We start from the raw sequence: 16,223 nt of genomic DNA on the forward strand, positions 1-16,223 counted from the left end.
CTTGCTCTCATGGAGTTTACCTTCTAATATTAAGCAGCTTCTCGTTGGCAGGCAGTGGAAGAGCATGGGATACTTTTGAGAATGGTGAATTAAGTGATGGAAAATCTTGAAATCCAAGTTGGGGAAAAATCCGATTTTGAGATGTTTGATGTGAAGCCATTGGGCCCCATGAACTGAGGACTAAGTGGAAGGGGAAAATAACTTTAGTTGCAATCAATTTTTCTCTTTGTCTTGAAGAGCTTCTTACATAAACCTGTCATGTGAACTATAAAAATATGGTCAGTAAACCAAGGGACAATTTAGGTGGCATTAATTTAATGAGCTTATTACCAATCTCTTATAGAAATCAATAAACATTTACTTTTTTACCATCCCCTGAGGTGGCTTCTTGCCACTACCAGTCATTGTTAGACTGGGGAATGTTTAAAAAGTTGTGAACAGAACCATTTTTCCTGGGCAATTAGAAACAGTCAGTGCCCTGCAACTTTTAGAACTTTCTCAAGTTGCCTGTTAATTGGTTCTCTAACCATGCTTTTTGATTTATAAAGTTTATTCTCTGCCATAAATTACAAAGCTATCCTCTGTTATAAAGATCTCTGGGGTCATGATAAAATCAAGCCCATCAACCGGGACAAGAACATGCTATTGTTTTTATAGAGTGTCCAGGCTTATCCAATGTCCCAATGGACTTCTTCAAGATAGTTTCAATTTATATCATCTTCATTTCATAAGGATAGCAGTTTCATGCTCTGAGAAACACTAAAAAGTTGCAGTAGTTTCATTTATGAGTAACTAAAGAGATTTGCTACCTATTTCTTGGGAAAAGGGGTTAATTCTGGTCATTTTATATTGGGATGGGAAAAAAATGCAAGATCTTTTATTAAAAAAACTTTTTTTTGTATTACAAAAGTAATGTGTTCCTTACAGAAAAATCAGAAACTAGAACTAAGCAGAAAAAGAAAAATCACCCACAATTTCACCAATCACTGAGACCTAGTTAACATCTTAGTGTTTATGTGTCCAGTCTTTTCTGCCTCTCTCCACACATCGTAGTTTTTAAAAATGGGATCATATAATACACGGTGTTTTGTGATTTGTTTCCTCGCTTCCTAAACTTCAAATGGTTTCAGGTCATCCTACATTTCCTAAGGGCTGTGTAACTGTAAGGTATACAATTGACTTTATTTAAGGGCACAGTAGGCAGGAGAAAAATTTCTTCTTATGAACTTAACAGAATATGCCCCTCATCCCTAAAGCCGTTCTCTAAATCCCTATATGACCTCTGACCAGCTGAGTTTCGGTGTCGGCGTGTGCGACATTTACAGAGAGGGACAATCCCGCTTCGGGTTCCCGCCGATAGAGTCGCAGTGGGACCCCAGAGCCCACCAGGGTCTTGCCGTCGGAACCGCACCTCGCTTCCTCCAGCGGCGGGCCAGCGGTCAAGGGAAGCGCTCTGCGGACCTAGGGGCCCTATTCCCCAATACGGTGCATCCCCTCCCCCCCTTGCATAGCAGAGCCCGAGTTCTGCGACAGCTCGTCCGGCGCGTCGCCTTGCCTCGCGGACCCTCCCACCACCGGACAGCAGGCTAGAGACCCAGGAGGGGCCCGCGGGATCCCGTGACGGCCCAGCCCGGCTACCACGCTGCACCGCTGCCGGACCGGAGCCGCGCGGGGCCGCGCCGTCCCCGAGTGATGACGCGCTTCCTGCCCTCCCGGCGCGCCCGGGCCGTGCGCTCGCGCTCGCCCTCAGCTCTTGTTCCGCGCCTGGAGCCAGCGGCGGCGGCAGCGGCTGAGGCGGCTGCGGGAGCGGAGCAGTCGCCGGGCGCGCGGGGGGTCGCCGGCTGCACTCCGGTGCAGGCGCTCTGCAGTGAGACAGTAAATGCATCCGCCGGTAAGGCTCACGACTCACTCGGGTTTTCCTCTTCCTCCAGCTGCATGCACGTTGCATGAATTTCTCGTGTCTTTTCCCTCCCCTCTACAGAAGGAAAATGTGGGTGGTTTTTCCCTTCCTTTTGCATCTCGTGAGTGATGCAAAAAACCCCGCAAAGCTCCCAGATTTGATGTTCTAGGAGGACTTTTTGCATAAAATAAAAATAAAATTAAATTAATGCACCTGTCTATCGCACATGTATGTTTTACTGCACTGGACCCGGGCGCCGCGGTTTGCAAACAGCCTCGCAGCCGGCGCCCGAGAGCGGATTCCTAGTCGTGGGCAGCCGGTCCCCTCCGGGGCTCCCGCTGGGTTTCCGGTAACTGGGCTTTGAAAAGCGGCCCCGCCTGCATGGAGTGTCCCCTCAGCCCCGGCCGGGTCCCCGCGCCAGGAGAGTTGGCGCGGGCGGAGCGGCTTCATTCCAGCACTGGTCGCCCCGACTCCAGCGCCACTTTGCAAACAAGTCTCCGGCCGGGCTCCAGGCAAAGACAGCCGGCCGGTGCCGAGCTCCTTTGCCAGTCCCGGACTCTCAGACCTGCAGATTCCACGACTCCCCTCCTTTACTTGGCAATCTCGCCACTAGCAAACTGCTGGCCGCTGAGGGACCTAGAGCTAGGGGAGGATTGGGATTCAGTGCCGCTGGCCTCGCGCTGGACCAGGGGCGCCCTCTCCTTCCTCGGCCCCAGGAGCTGAAATTTCGCGCCCACCGGGAGCTGGGGGTCCTGGAGACGGGCATTTCGGGATTCCCTGAGGGGACCGAGGAGCGACGTTCGAGGGCGCCATATTTTCAGTGGGTCTTGGCTACGGAGGGGAGGGGGCGAACAGTTGGTGGGCCCGGGGGAGAGCGCGGCGCCCCCGCTGGAGAGGCTGGAGCGGTTTTCGCTCGGAAAGTTTGCGCGCCCAGGCCGGCACGGAGGCGGCCCCGCAGGGCGCGCACCGCGCCTGTCCCCGCAAGGGCGCGCGGGCTGCAGCGCGTCGCCAGGCCGGCCCGCCCGCCGGGGCTGAGGCCGAGAGCCGCCGTCTGGGACTGCACGCTCGGCTCGCCTCCTTCCCCGGTGCAGCCGAGACGCGGCGGTCGGGCCCCGAGGCGCAAGGAACACGCCCCTCTTCTGCCGCCGCGGCTGCCCGGACGCTCCGCGGGAGCCGTGCACTTGGCCGCGTCCCCCGGCCGGGCACCGGTGCGGAGCGTTTTGCCGGCGCCGGGATCCGCCTGGGCGCTCCGCAGAACGCGGGATCTCACTCCCCGCGGAGAGGAGGAGCCCGGTTTTCGCGTCGGGGCCGACGGCCTGGCTTGCGGGGGCTCCGGGGCGGAACACCAGTCCGAGCCTCCTCTCGCCTCCCTGGCTGCGGCCGCGACAGCAGCAGCGCCCGCGGCTGCGTGCTCGTCTCTCGCCGCGGTGCCAGCTCGTGGGGGAGAGGTTAAGGGGGGGGGCGTTTCCAGAAGTTGGGGCTTCAGGTGACGCGTGGGGAAACTTGGATTTTTGCTGCCCGTGAAGAGCCCAGGTGACCTGGGGAAAGGAGATTGATTCACAGTCCCTGTCTCGTAGTGAAAACTAACCTCTGGCTATTTCCAGACGATGAGAGAGGAATGAGCTGAAGTGTTGGCGTTGTGCAAGACACAATTAAAGACGGGAGAGTAGGGGTGATGTTCCGGAGAATTGGACCCCCCAAATGTAATAAATTGCAAGCAGCCTGGTGCTCTTGGTACCACTTACTTTGGCTTCTGATAGTACCCGGGGTGCTGAGTTGTGGCATTCGTCAGGTTGCGCGCTATCCTCCCTCCTCCAGAGCTCGGAGTTGGCGACTCCTCAGGAGTGGACGGTGGGGAATCTACTTTTGAAATAGATTGTGATCTCTGCTTTGCGAAGGGTCAGGGGAAGGGCGTGTTGGCTGACCTACAGTTCGCTGGCAGGAACGTGCCAGCCGTTCTCCTTGGCGAGAGAAATGATGCCATACTATTGAGGTCATGTCAGCACTTTGGGGCTTTGTCATTGGAGAGGCTTCAGGGGATCACAGAAGGGATGTAGGGGATGGGGGGAGGCTTTCATCTCGGAGATGTGCCCTTTGTTGTCAGGGATTAGGCTGCTCTTGCGTCTGTCCACTTCAATAAATGCCTCTAGTGGGAATGTCAGCCATTGGGTTTCCAAGATTTTATCTTCCTTGTTGGCTGATTTGGGATATCCATGCAAAAACCCTGGAGGTTCGGTGGTGTGACAAGACAAATGGCCTTGAGAGAGGAGGGATACTTGCAAGAATGCTAATTTTGTTTTCACTGAGCCCTAGAATTGTGGAGAACACTCTGAGCCTAAGATACATTTATCTAGAATTAGCATAATTAATTTAGGAGAGAATCAAATCAGTTGCTGAAAGCCTCCATCCCTTTTGTAAAGTTCCCAGTCTTAGAAGTGGTACCTTGAATCCCAGAAACACAGGGCTCCTCAGATCGGGGAAGTCACTGGTTTCTCTCTGCCTTTGTACCCACTTAGGTCATCAAGGAGATACTAAAGAGTTATTAGAGTTTCTGTTTTTGGCATTAATATTGTGCTTCTACCTCCAAAGGGAAGGTGCACTTTTAAAATGATCCTGTTCAATTAGTTATTGGGGAAATTCTTCCTAGACAAAGGTTTATTTATATGGGTCTTGAATTCACTTACTGTTAAATCTACTTGTTCAGGGTTTTTCAAACACTGTTCCCTAGAGTATTTTTAAGCAAAGTCAGGTTTTAGAAATAGGGGTGTGTGTGTGTGTGTGTGTGTGTGTGTGTGTGTTATTTTTTGCTTTAGCCCAGTTTCTTTTATAGCTCAAAATTATACTGATTCCCCCATTCCTCCACTCCTGGCTCCCAGCAGATCATTTGTTCCTAAGAACAGTTAAGGATGGTTACAGGTGATGAACAATTTAAATCTTTACCAACTATGCTCAGGAAAAAAGAAAATCTAAAGATGTATTTATTCATCTTAGGATTTTGCTTTATATATATGTGTCACATATTTTTGTGCATGTGCTAAACATTACATAATAAAAATCTTAAAGGAGTTTTCTCAATAATGCTAAAATAAAAGATTTTAAAAAGAGAAGTTTTATTACAAACCCTTCAGTTTTCATTCCCAAGTATACTACCTCAATATTTATTTATGTTTTTTATGCCTCTCTTAACAAAGTGTTATAAATTGTGCTTTGTTGCCTCTTGCCAGATTCTTATTATAACCTCATGCCTTGATCAAAGTTCCTGCAATTTTTTTCCTATTAAGAAGATTTTGTAACTTCAGGAGGTGAGAAAATGCCTATTCATGTTGGAGAGTTGCCTGTCAATTTACCAGGCTGTGTGTGTGTGTGTGTGTGTGTGTGTTGTAGTGTGTGTGGCATGCCTGACTCTTGGGACAGTATCTAAAACTTGCGTTCTGTGACATTACTACTCCAGAACTTTTGAGTAATAATGTTTTCTTGGAGATTTGGGGTGGTGTTTAGCCAATACAGGAAGTACTAAAAAAGTTAAATAATACAAAATTATTTTTATGGGTACAAAAAACAATTAAAGCCAAGAAGGAAAACCTAATAAGAAGGACCAGAATTACAGCTTACCATACCCAGCTGGTTCCTTTTTAATTACAGTACTTTCCCCCAGAAGTTTTTAATCCTATTACTTTTATATTTAATAAGGAGACTAGTTAAGACATAAGCCAAACAGAACTATTGCAAATAATGGGGATAAATGCTGGGTATAACCAGATGTTTTGCCTAAATTTAAGAGTTAAGGAATCTGAACTCTGTCAAACCCGCTGCAGGCCCTCCTTGCTCCCCTTCCCCAATAAGCAGGAGATTTTGAAAGGCTAAAAAATCTTGGATGGCGTTGGAGACAAAAAACAAAAAAAGAACAAAATGTTTAAGGTAGGCTTCTCCTGTCCGTTGACCAAACTAACAGCCTGTGGCTTAGTCACAGGTGTCCCTTGGTTTTGAGAGCCTTTGTTTATGTACCACCCAGAGCTATGAATTAAGACTGGGCTCTTTTGCCACCCGTTTCACAGTGCATTGTCAGAGTCAGTGCCAAGACCATGGTTTTGTTTCTCCCTTAACCAACAATTTAATTGCAGTCAAAGTGATGCTGTTCTGAATGTGCAGAACAAGTAGTGAATATTTGTGTTTCCTTTTCACTCTTTTAGCTGCACTCTTAACAAACAGAATTCTCTAAGCCTGCTATTCACTTATTCAGAAATTGTTTTTGAGGGCTTACCATGTACTTCAAGCTAAGAAGTCATCCCCTGGCCTCACCCCACACACTGAGTTCCTAGAGGGTGATATTCTTTATACTTGACACATCTCATAGATTCTGGGGGTGAGGGGGATTAGTGTGAGATTAAACAGTACTTGAACAGTACAGCATGATCAAAGATATACAAAGGATGTGAACAGGCAATTCCTAAGATAAGGTCATAAACACATGAAAAGATTCTCAACGTACATAATGGTCAGGGAAATGCAAATTAAAAAACAAAGAGATATTAGTTTTCTGTTCAATTAATTCATGTTGTAAAGATTGGTAACATCCTCCATTAGGTGGGTTGGGGGCAACCCTCAGACTCTTGTGGGGAGTATGAACTGGTGCAGCCTTTAGGGAAAGCAGACAGTTTTGGTGAAAATTTGGAACGTGTGTGCCATATGAACCAGCAGTTGCATATTTGGAATCCTTTCTTACAGAAGTAAAAACATCAGCATGTAGGGATCTGTGTGTGAGGATGTTTATTGCAGGCTTACTACAGTAAATAAACTAGAAGCACCATAAATGTCCATCAGTAGGATGAATAAAATAGGGTACAGCTACTATGGGTTGTTTTGTGAAGGATGTCTATGATACATTACATGTAAATAAAATCGAGTTGCTGAGTATCATATGTATCAATAGTATGATCCTATTTCCGATTTAAAAAAGAAGCACTAGTAGGTGTATGACCTTGGAGAAAGATACGGAAAGACACATAAAATTTAATATTGTTTAAAATTAGCATTGGGGCAGAGGGGTGATTAACTTGCTCCCTATACACCTTGAATGGTTTACTTGCTCAAACATACAGGCTTTTCTGTATGAAAACTCTTTAAAGTATTATTTGGTTAATGAATAGGAAATTTGTCTGGAACCATTTTAGAAACAAATTTGGGCAATATCATGTTTTCTCTGATGCCTTCTGTAGCAACCTCTTGTCTCTTTGGAAACGTTTAGTTAATTATCTTCTAAAATTCTGAGATTTCCCAAGTTTAAGTAAATTCCTTCAGGGTAAGCCATGGCTTCTGGAAGAGCTATTTACCTCTGTCTCCCAGGAGAGTGACAATAAGAGGTCATGAAAGGTCTTAGCAAGCAGTCTCCTTTTCCTTGACTTTCTCTGATCCCATTCTGAAGGCGGAGGGGAGGTCTTCTGGCCAACTGAAGAGGCTTCCTAGAGAGGAGCAGCATCTCCTCAAACTTGGTTTTCCTGAGCCGCAGAAAGTTGCTGTTAAATGGCTCTGCTGGCATTTGAACCCTGGTCTCCTTCCACATTATCTTTAGCTTAGCTGATTGCTCTCCCTGTGTACCATTTTCAATCCTGCCCCTTGATGTGATTTTTGAAACTTGATAGTATTTCAGATCTTGGCAGTCACTACAAAAAAATGAAACTTTCAAAAGCAGTGGAATCTCTGTTCACATTTTAAAAAGTACATACCACGTGATTCACGTGACCCTGTGAATGCTAGTGGGAGGCTCAGAATCTCAACCCCCTCAGGGCTGTGCTGCAAATTTGAAAACCATGGTTTAGATTCAGTGCTTTCCAGGAGAGAATGCCTCAGAATCACCTGGAGGACTTGTTAAAACCCACTTTGTTAGGCCACAGTTTCATATTCTGTTAGTCTTAGGTGGGGACTGATAATTTGCATTTTTACCAAGTTCCCAGGTGATGCTGATCTTGCTGGTCCTGGACCACACTTTGCAAACCAGCTTCCTCTGGGTTTTTTTTTTTTTTTTGTGGTACGCAGGCCTCTCACTGCTGTGGCCCCTCCTTGTGTGGAGCACAGGCTCCGGACGCGCAGGCTCCGGACGCGCAGGCTCCGGACGCGCAGGCTCAGCGGCCATGGCTCACGGGCCCAGCCGCTCCGCGGCATGTGGGATCTTCCCAGACCGGGGCACGAGCCCGTGTCCCCTGCATCGGCAGGCGGACTCTCAACCACTGCGCCACCAGGGAAGGCCCAGCTTCCTCTGTTTTGCAGCTCTTGTGTTCTTGTCTAGCCAGTGCTCTGCCCTTTCATGGATGAAAGTTAGGGTGCCAATCAAGGCAAGTTAACTCAGTTTTATCAGTTTCACCAAGCTGGGAAAAAGAAATATTTGAGTTATTTTACTTAACTGTTTTCTGTATCTTTTGTAGGTGTTTGGGGATGTAGTGATGTTTCATACATGGTTGTATGTGGTTAATCAACAGTGAACGTCAGAGTTCAGGGATATTTTAAATATTCTATAATGGTTTCTCATGGGAAAGCAGAGAGGACTATTAGTCTCTGGTTCCTGTCTTTTTGTTTTTCATCATACGTATATACATATTCAAGATTTGATGTCACTGATTGCTTTTAATAAAAAGTTGGCTACATATGAAGGGTATTGTGAAGAAAATGGTGATCAGATAATAAATGGTGCTTAAATTGTTGTAATCTCGTCATTGGTGCATTTGGGGTGGGGTGGGGATGAAGTACAATAGTCATTAATTTCAACAAGTGTTTATTGGTGTCTCCAGAGGGGACATATTCCTAACAGTGCTTATCAGTGACACATAAGTGCTGGGCTGTGCTCGGGGACCCTCACTTGCCTGGATGCCCTCCAGAGGAGTGGCTAACCTGAAGCTCAAGAAGTTTCCCTGAAAGACTCCCCACTAGCAGATCTCCTAGTTCTAAAATTCTTCAGCAGATAAACACTTGTTCTGTTTTTAGCTGCTTAATTTTAGTGCTCTTCTTCTTTTCTGATGATTTCACATGTGAGTTATAAGCAAAGCAAGGTTCGTTGTGATGAGTGGGGTGTATGAAAAGAAGTGAAATAGGAAGGAAATTTTCCTGAAGGAGGTCATACTTCAGCTGGGCCTTGGAGGGTGGGCATCTTCTGTAGGGGTCTCCACCCTGGCTTCACATTGGGGTCACCTGGGGATTCTGATTTGGTTGGTCTGGGTGGGGCCTGGGCATTGGTGGGTGAGTTTTCCAGGTAATTCTAATGTGTAGCCGGGGTAGAGAACATTCATCTACAGCCCTCTGGGTCACTTTGCCTCATTCTTTTTTTTTTTTAAATTAATTAAGTTAATTTATTTATTTTTGGCTGCGTTGGGTCTTCGTTGCTGCCCGTGGGCTTTCTGTAGTTGCGGCGAGTGGGAGCTGCTCTTCGTTTCTGTGTGCGGGCTTCTTATTGCGGTGGCTTCTCTTGTTGTGGAGCACGGGCTCTAGGCGCCCGGGCTTCAGTAGTTATTTTGCCTCATTCTTTGAAGATCTTGTTCATCTGGCCCACAGTCCCTCCTCCCATCAACATTTGTGGTAACTTGGACATCTATATAGATTGTCCCCCCCAATTCAGTCCTTTGACCAACTCTCTTTTAGTTATCTTTTCCCCTCTCTACTTCAGCCATCCCTCCCATGGTTATTTCTAGGCTGCTGGTTCTCAGCAGTTTTGCCACCCAGAGGCTATTTGGCAACGTCTAGGGGTGCTACGGGCGTCCAGTGAGGGGAGGCCTGGGATGCTGCTAAACACCCTACGATGCACCAGAGAGCCCTGACCACAGAGAACCTTGCCCTGGTGTCCTGCGAGTTTTTTTTTAACCCCGATCCATAGGAGAAATACATCTTATGTGAGACCCAATGCAAATACACATACAACTGAAACAAGTTTCACGAAACAGTGTTCACCCTTACTAGGTATAATGTAGTTGCATACTTTTTATTCTGTGTCATTAAAAAAAATTGCTGGTCATGACCCACTAAGTTGATTTTATTACCCACTAAACTTGCAGCCACAGTTGTGGACCTTATTACCAGTAACTGTACTTCCACCAAAATCTTGACAAGCATTCCAGTCTGACCCTCACCTTTTCTCTTTTGTCTTATTCCTGTTATTACCCTGTTCCACCTATCCTGCACCTTACATGGGCCTCTGACCTGGTGACCCTTCCACTTCATTGTCCATCATACTTATTACCTCCTGCCACTCTCCCCTCCACCCCTACCCCCAGGTGCTTCCATACACCCTCAACCTCTTTGACCATTTCTCCCTTCATCTTACTTTCCTGGGAAAACCCCACCCTCTGCCCACTGTGCTCCTGCCTCAGGCTGATGAACCTGGCTGGAGAAAACCAGCCCTCTGCATCGTCTTGCTTTTGATTTATGACCATAAACCTCAAGGCAGACTCTTGACACTACCCAGCCCACTATGTTTCTGTCCCCACCCTACTCTCAGCTGATGACTTGGCTTATTTCATGGAGAAAAAAAGAAGCAATTAGGAACTAGTTTCATCATCTCCTCATGCTAAATCTGCTAGCCTCCCTGCACCGTAATCACACAGCACTGGAACCACATGTGAACTGGAGCCCGTTCCCTGTTGGCATGCAAGGCTCTCACTCATGCACGAATCTCCATTCCCTTCTGCATCATTAGTTTTTTCCCTCTGATGGATCATCTCCATGAGAAACATGCTGTAGTATCTCTCATCTTAAGAGAGAAAGCAGCAACCACAAAACACTCTCAACCCAATATCCTAGTCGGCTGTTCTCCCAATTCCTCATTCTCCCTTGGAGTAAGTATTTTCTAAAAGAACCGTCATACATTTTGCCCCCTTTCCCCTCTCATTCTGTCTTGAACCCACTCCAGTTTGGCTTCTTGCCACCACCCCCCCTTCACCAAAACCATGCTTCTTCAGGTACCAGTGATACCTAATGACCAACTCTTGGTTGTCATCGCCTGCAGCCTCTTGGCAGCAGTTAGCCAGCTTTCTCTTTGGCTGTCTTCACTTGGCTTCTGCACTGCAGTCCTCACCTGGTTCTCCTCCTGCACTCTGGCCGTTCCAGCTCCTGCTCTGCTGCTGGATCTCCCCCTCCTGGCTTCTGAAGGAGGGGGCTGTTCTCTCACACTTCACTTGACTTAGGAGTCTGCTCCAGTATCACCTCCTTAGAGGTCTCCCTGGCATCCCCCAGCCCCTGCTCTCAGCCTCTTCTTTGTTTTCATATCATTTATTATTCCCTGATACAGGCATACTTGGGAGATATTGTAGCTTCCGTTCCAGACCACGGCAATAAAATGAATATCAAAATAGAGTCTTACGTATTTTTTGTTTTCCAGTGTATAGTTAGACTGTACTGTAGTCTATTAAAAGTGTGCAATAGCATTACATCTAAAAAAACAATGTACATACCTTAATTAAAAAATACTTTATTGCAGGGCTTCCCTGGTGGCGCAGTGGTTGAGGGTCCGCCTGCCGATGCAGGGGACACGGGTTCGTGCCCCGGTCTGGGAAGATCCCACATGCCGCGGAGCGGCTGGGCCCGTGAGCCATGGCCGCTGGGCCTGCGCGTCCGGAGCCTGTGCTCTGCAGCGGGAGAGGCCGCGGTAGTGAGAGGCCCGCGTACCGCAAAAAAAAAAAAAAAAAAAAAAACTTTATTGCAAAAAAGTGGTAACCATCCTCTGAGTCTTCAGAGAGTCATGATATTTTTGCTGGTGGAGGGTTTTGCCTCTATGTTGATGGCTGCTGACCAGTTTGGGAGCTGGTGGCTGAAGGTTGGGTTGCTTGTGGCCACATCTTAAAATAAGACAGCGATGAAGCTTGTCCCATTGATTGACTCTTCCTTTCACGAACAATTTCTCTGTCCCATGCAGTGCTGTTTGATAGCATTTTACCCACAGTAGAACTTGTTTCAAAATTGGAGTCAGTTCTCTCAAACCCTGCAGCTGCTCTATCAACTAAGTTTATGTGATATTCTAAATCCTTTGTTGTCATTTTCAGTAATCTTCACAGCCTCTTCGCCGGGAATACATGCCATCTCAAGAAACCACCTTCTTTGCTCATGCATAAGAAGCAATTCCTCATTCATTCAGGTTTTCTCATGAGATTGCAATAATTCAGTAACATCTTCAGGCTCCACTTCTAATTCTCGTCTTCTTGATCTTTCCACCACATCTGTATTTACTTCCTCCACTGAAATCTTGAACCCCTCAAAGTCATCCATGAGGACTGGAATCCATGTCTTCCAAATTCCTGTTAATGTTGTTATTTTGACATCTTACCGTGAATCATAAGTGTTCTTAATGGTGTCTAGACTGGTGAATCCTTTCTGGAAGGTTTTCAATTTGCTTTGCCCAGATCTATCAGAGGAGTCACTGTCTATGGCAGCTACAGACTTACAAAATGTATTTCTTAAAGAATAAGACCTGAAAGTTGAAATGACTCCTTGATCCATGGGGCTGCAGAATGGATGTTGTGTTAGCAGGCATGGAAAATATTCATCTCATTGTACGTCTCCATCAGAGCTCTTGGGTGACCAAGTGCATCGTCAATGAGCAGTAGTATTTGGAAAGAAATCTTTTTTTCTGAGTAGTAGGTCTCAACAGTGGGCTTAAAATATTCAGTAAGCCATGTTGTAAACTGGATGTGCTATCATCCAGGCTTTGCTGCTCCATTTACAGAGCACAGGCAGAGTAGATTGAGCATAATTCTTAAGGACCCTAGGATTTTCAGAATGATAAGTGAGCACTGGCTTCAATTTAAAGTCACCAGCTGCATTAGCCCCTAACAAGAGAGTCAGCCTGTCCTTTGAAGCCAGGCATTGACTTCTCCTCTCCAGCTATGCAAGTCTTAGATGGCATCTTCTTGCAGTATAAGGCTGTTTTATCTACATTGAAAATCTGTTGTTTAGTGTAGCCTCCTTCATTAATGATCTTAGCTAGATCTTCTGGATAACTTGCTGCAGGTTCTGTGGGTTGGCCAAAAAGGTTGTTTGGATTTTTCCGCCAGATGTTACAGAAAAACCCGAACGAACTTTTTGGCCAACCCAATACATCAGCACTTGTTGCTTTGCCTTGCACTTTTCTGTTACGGAGACGGCTTCTTCCCTTAAGCCTTCACACTTTTCTTCTGCAGCTTCCTCACCTCTTTCAGCCTTCCTATCCAGACTGACAAAACTTTCTCCGTATCAGCAATAAAGCTGTTTCCCTTTCGTATCATTTGTGTGTTCACTGAAGTAGTACTTTCAATTTTCTTTAAGAACTTTCCCTTTGCATTCATTCACAGCTTGGCTGTTTGGCACAAGAGGCCTAGCTTTTGGCCTGTCTGGGCTTTTGACATGCCTTCCTCACTAACCTTAATCATTTCTAGCTTCTGATTTAAAGTGAGAGATGTGTGACCCTTCCTTTCACTTGGACACTTAGAGGCCTTTGTAGGGTTATTAGCTGGCCTAATTTCAGTATTGTGTCTCAGGGAACAGGGAAGCTGGAGGAGAGGGAAAGAGACGGAGAGCTGCAGGTTAGTGTAGCAGTCAGAACACAAGCATTTATTGATTAAGTTCGTCATCTTATATGGGTGCAGTTTGTGGCGCCCCCAAAACAATTACAGTTGTCACATCAAAGATCATTGATCACACATCACCATAACAAATATAATAATATTGAAAAAGTTTGAAATATTGTGAGAATTACCAAAATGTGACACAGAGACAGGAAATGAGCAAATGCTGATAGAAAAGTGGTCCTGTTAGACTTGCTTGGCACAGGGTTGCCACAGACGTTCAATTTGTAAAACCAGTGGTATCTGCAAAGCACGATAAAGTGAGGTGCAGTAACATGAGGTCTGCCTGTGTTACATACATGATTCATTTACTGTCTGTCTCATAGCACTAGAATGTAAGCTCATGAGAGAAAACATCCCTGGGACTTGTGTCCCCAAGTGTCTAAAACAACGTCTGGCACATGATAGATAATCAACAAAATTTTTGTTTAATTGAAGTATAGTTGCTTTACAATGTCGTGTTAATTTCGGCTGTACAGCAAAGTGATTCATTTATACATATACATACCTTCTTTTTCATATTCTTTTCTATTATGGTTTATCCCAGGATATTGAATATAGTTCCCTGTGCTATATAGTAGGACCGTGTTGTTTATCCATCCTATATATACTAGTTTTTTTTTGTTTGTTTTTTTTTGGTACGTGGGCCTCTCACTGTTGTGGCCTCTCCCGTTGCGGAGCACAGGCTCCGGACACGCAGGCTCAGCGGCCATGGCTCACGGGCCCAGCCGCTCCGCGGCATGTGGGATCTTCCCGGACCGGGGCACGAACCCGTGTCCCCTGCATTGGCAGGCGGACTCTCAACCGCTGCACCACCAGGGAAGCCCCTATATATACTAGTTTGCATCTGCTAATCCCAAACTCCCAATCCATCCCTCCCCTTGGCTACCACAAGTCTGTTCTCTGTGAGTCTGATTCTGTTTCATAGATAGGTTCATTCAACAAAAAAATTTTAATGTGAGTAATTGATGAGGAAAACCTGTTGGTTATAGAGTTAGCCTTCCACGAGGTAAAGTCATTGTTTTCCAGATTGGAGCTAAGGAAGAGAGCAATGTTGAGGCAGAAAAGTGTTGTCCCTTGGGGGCAGTGTTTCTTAGGTCATGTGCTGAGAGTTAGGGGTTCAAGCACTGAATGAATGAATCCTGTCCTTGTTAAATACTTGTTGAGTGGTGGAAGGCACCTGCTGAGGACAGCTAGACAGAGACAAATGGCTGCCTCTCGCTTTTATCTCTGAAGAGGGGCTCTTAAACAGTCTGCTTGGTAACTTGCCGCTGGGTTGAAGACGTTAAGTTCACTTGTCTTAAGTGTTTATCACTGACCTCAATGTTCTGGTGAATTGTTGGTGCATCACTTGTCCCCAGAGTCCACTTGACCACACAGAGACATGTCTCCTTCTCCTCATACGATGTTTGAGGCCCTGGCTGAGTGAATTCCTGAAGATGGGTGAAGTGTGCCTTGCTGCCCTCTGAACTACTCTCACAAGCACCCAGACTCCAAACTTCGTGTGTTTAAATCAAGACCCCTCTCTTCTCTTTCTGTTTGCATGCTTCAGGACTGCCCATTGAATTACTTGGCATCCGTGTCTGGGACCTAGTTTGATGTAAGTGGAGATATTTCCTGAGTGTGGCCTGAGATCATGTGTTGCAAATCTTCCAGGGAGAGTGTAGATTATTCCTGGGTTTGAGAGGTTACATTGAGGGCACTTTAAGAGGCTTAATTTTCTCCTTAAAGGGCTCTCCATTGGGCTCAGCACCTGTCACTCCTGGGCCCTTCCCTCAGGGTTAAAGGAGCTCTCCCTCTGGGTAAGATGTCAGCGACGGGCAGCCTGACATGCAGCCACAAAGCCGTCGGGTCTAGTACATCCAGGAAGAAAGAGTAGATGTCTTTGTGGGACATATTTATTTTTATCATCAGTGTTTTATTTCTTTAAAAAGGGAGCCTGAATGGTTCTAGGTCAGCCTCTCCCTTTGACAGGGAAGGAACCGAGTCCCAGAAGGATGAAACTGACTGGAGCCACTTGGCAAAGCTGGCACTGGAGTCCCACTCTCCTGACCACCACTGGGCACTCTCTTCTTTTCTTGGGATGTCTGGGTGGACCCCGACTTTAATTCATGACTGTGATTCTGGGCTCTGGGTGTGCATCAGAACCACCAGGGAAGCTCCTTAAACCTGCTGATTGTGTTGGTTCCCAAACCACTCCCTGATTTGGAATCTCTGAGAGCGGGACCTGGACACTGTTTTTCTTTTTTTTTTTTTGCGGTACGCGGGCCTCTCACTGCCGTGGCCTCTCCCGTTGTGGAGCACAGGCTCTGGACGCGCAGGCTCAGCAGCCATGGCTCACGGGCCCAGCCGCTCCGCGGCATGCGGGATCCTCCCGGACCGGGGCACGAACCCGCGTCCCCTGCATCGGTAGGCGGACTCTCAACCACTGCGCCACCAGGGAAGCCATGGACACTGTTTTTTAAAATTCCCTAGGGAGGCTCCTAGGAGAAGTCGTCCAGGAAGGGTGTGTAGGAGGTAAAATCAGCCAGGGCACTGGGGACAGTTGCCCAGCATGGGAGATACTTGCCGGCCTTGCACTCTGGACAGACATGGCTCCTTCCTGATGCTGGACAATCATTTCAACCAGGCCGGTCTGCCCCTCTCTCTCCCACTCTCCCTCTGGTTACTGAGTCAGACCCTGCAGGGTTACAGTTTTAATGCATCTTGGAAGGGCTTTATATTTTCTTTGGGGGCATTTCCCTAGT

At 46.8% G+C, this 16,223-nt stretch overlaps 1 protein-coding gene across 3 annotated transcripts in view; it reads left to right on the forward strand.

The window, feature by feature from the left end:
- The first annotated feature begins 1,751 nt into the window (after nucleotides 1–1,751).
- TLN2 (talin 2) overlaps nucleotides 1,752–16,223 on the forward strand; it is a 449,584-nt gene continuing 435,112 nt past the window's right edge. For all 3 annotated transcript variants that reach the window (XM_081228039.1, XM_081228042.1, XM_081228041.1), the window contains exon 1: nucleotides 1,752–1,891. The gene's annotated coding sequence lies outside the window, so the exon portion shown is untranslated. The remainder of the gene's footprint in view (nucleotides 1,892–16,223) is intronic.

This window comes from Mesoplodon bidens (assembly GCF_964165515.1).
Source record: "Mesoplodon bidens genome assembly, chromosome: 3".
NCBI classification, from domain to species: Eukaryota; Metazoa; Chordata; class Mammalia; order Artiodactyla; family Ziphiidae; genus Mesoplodon; species Mesoplodon bidens.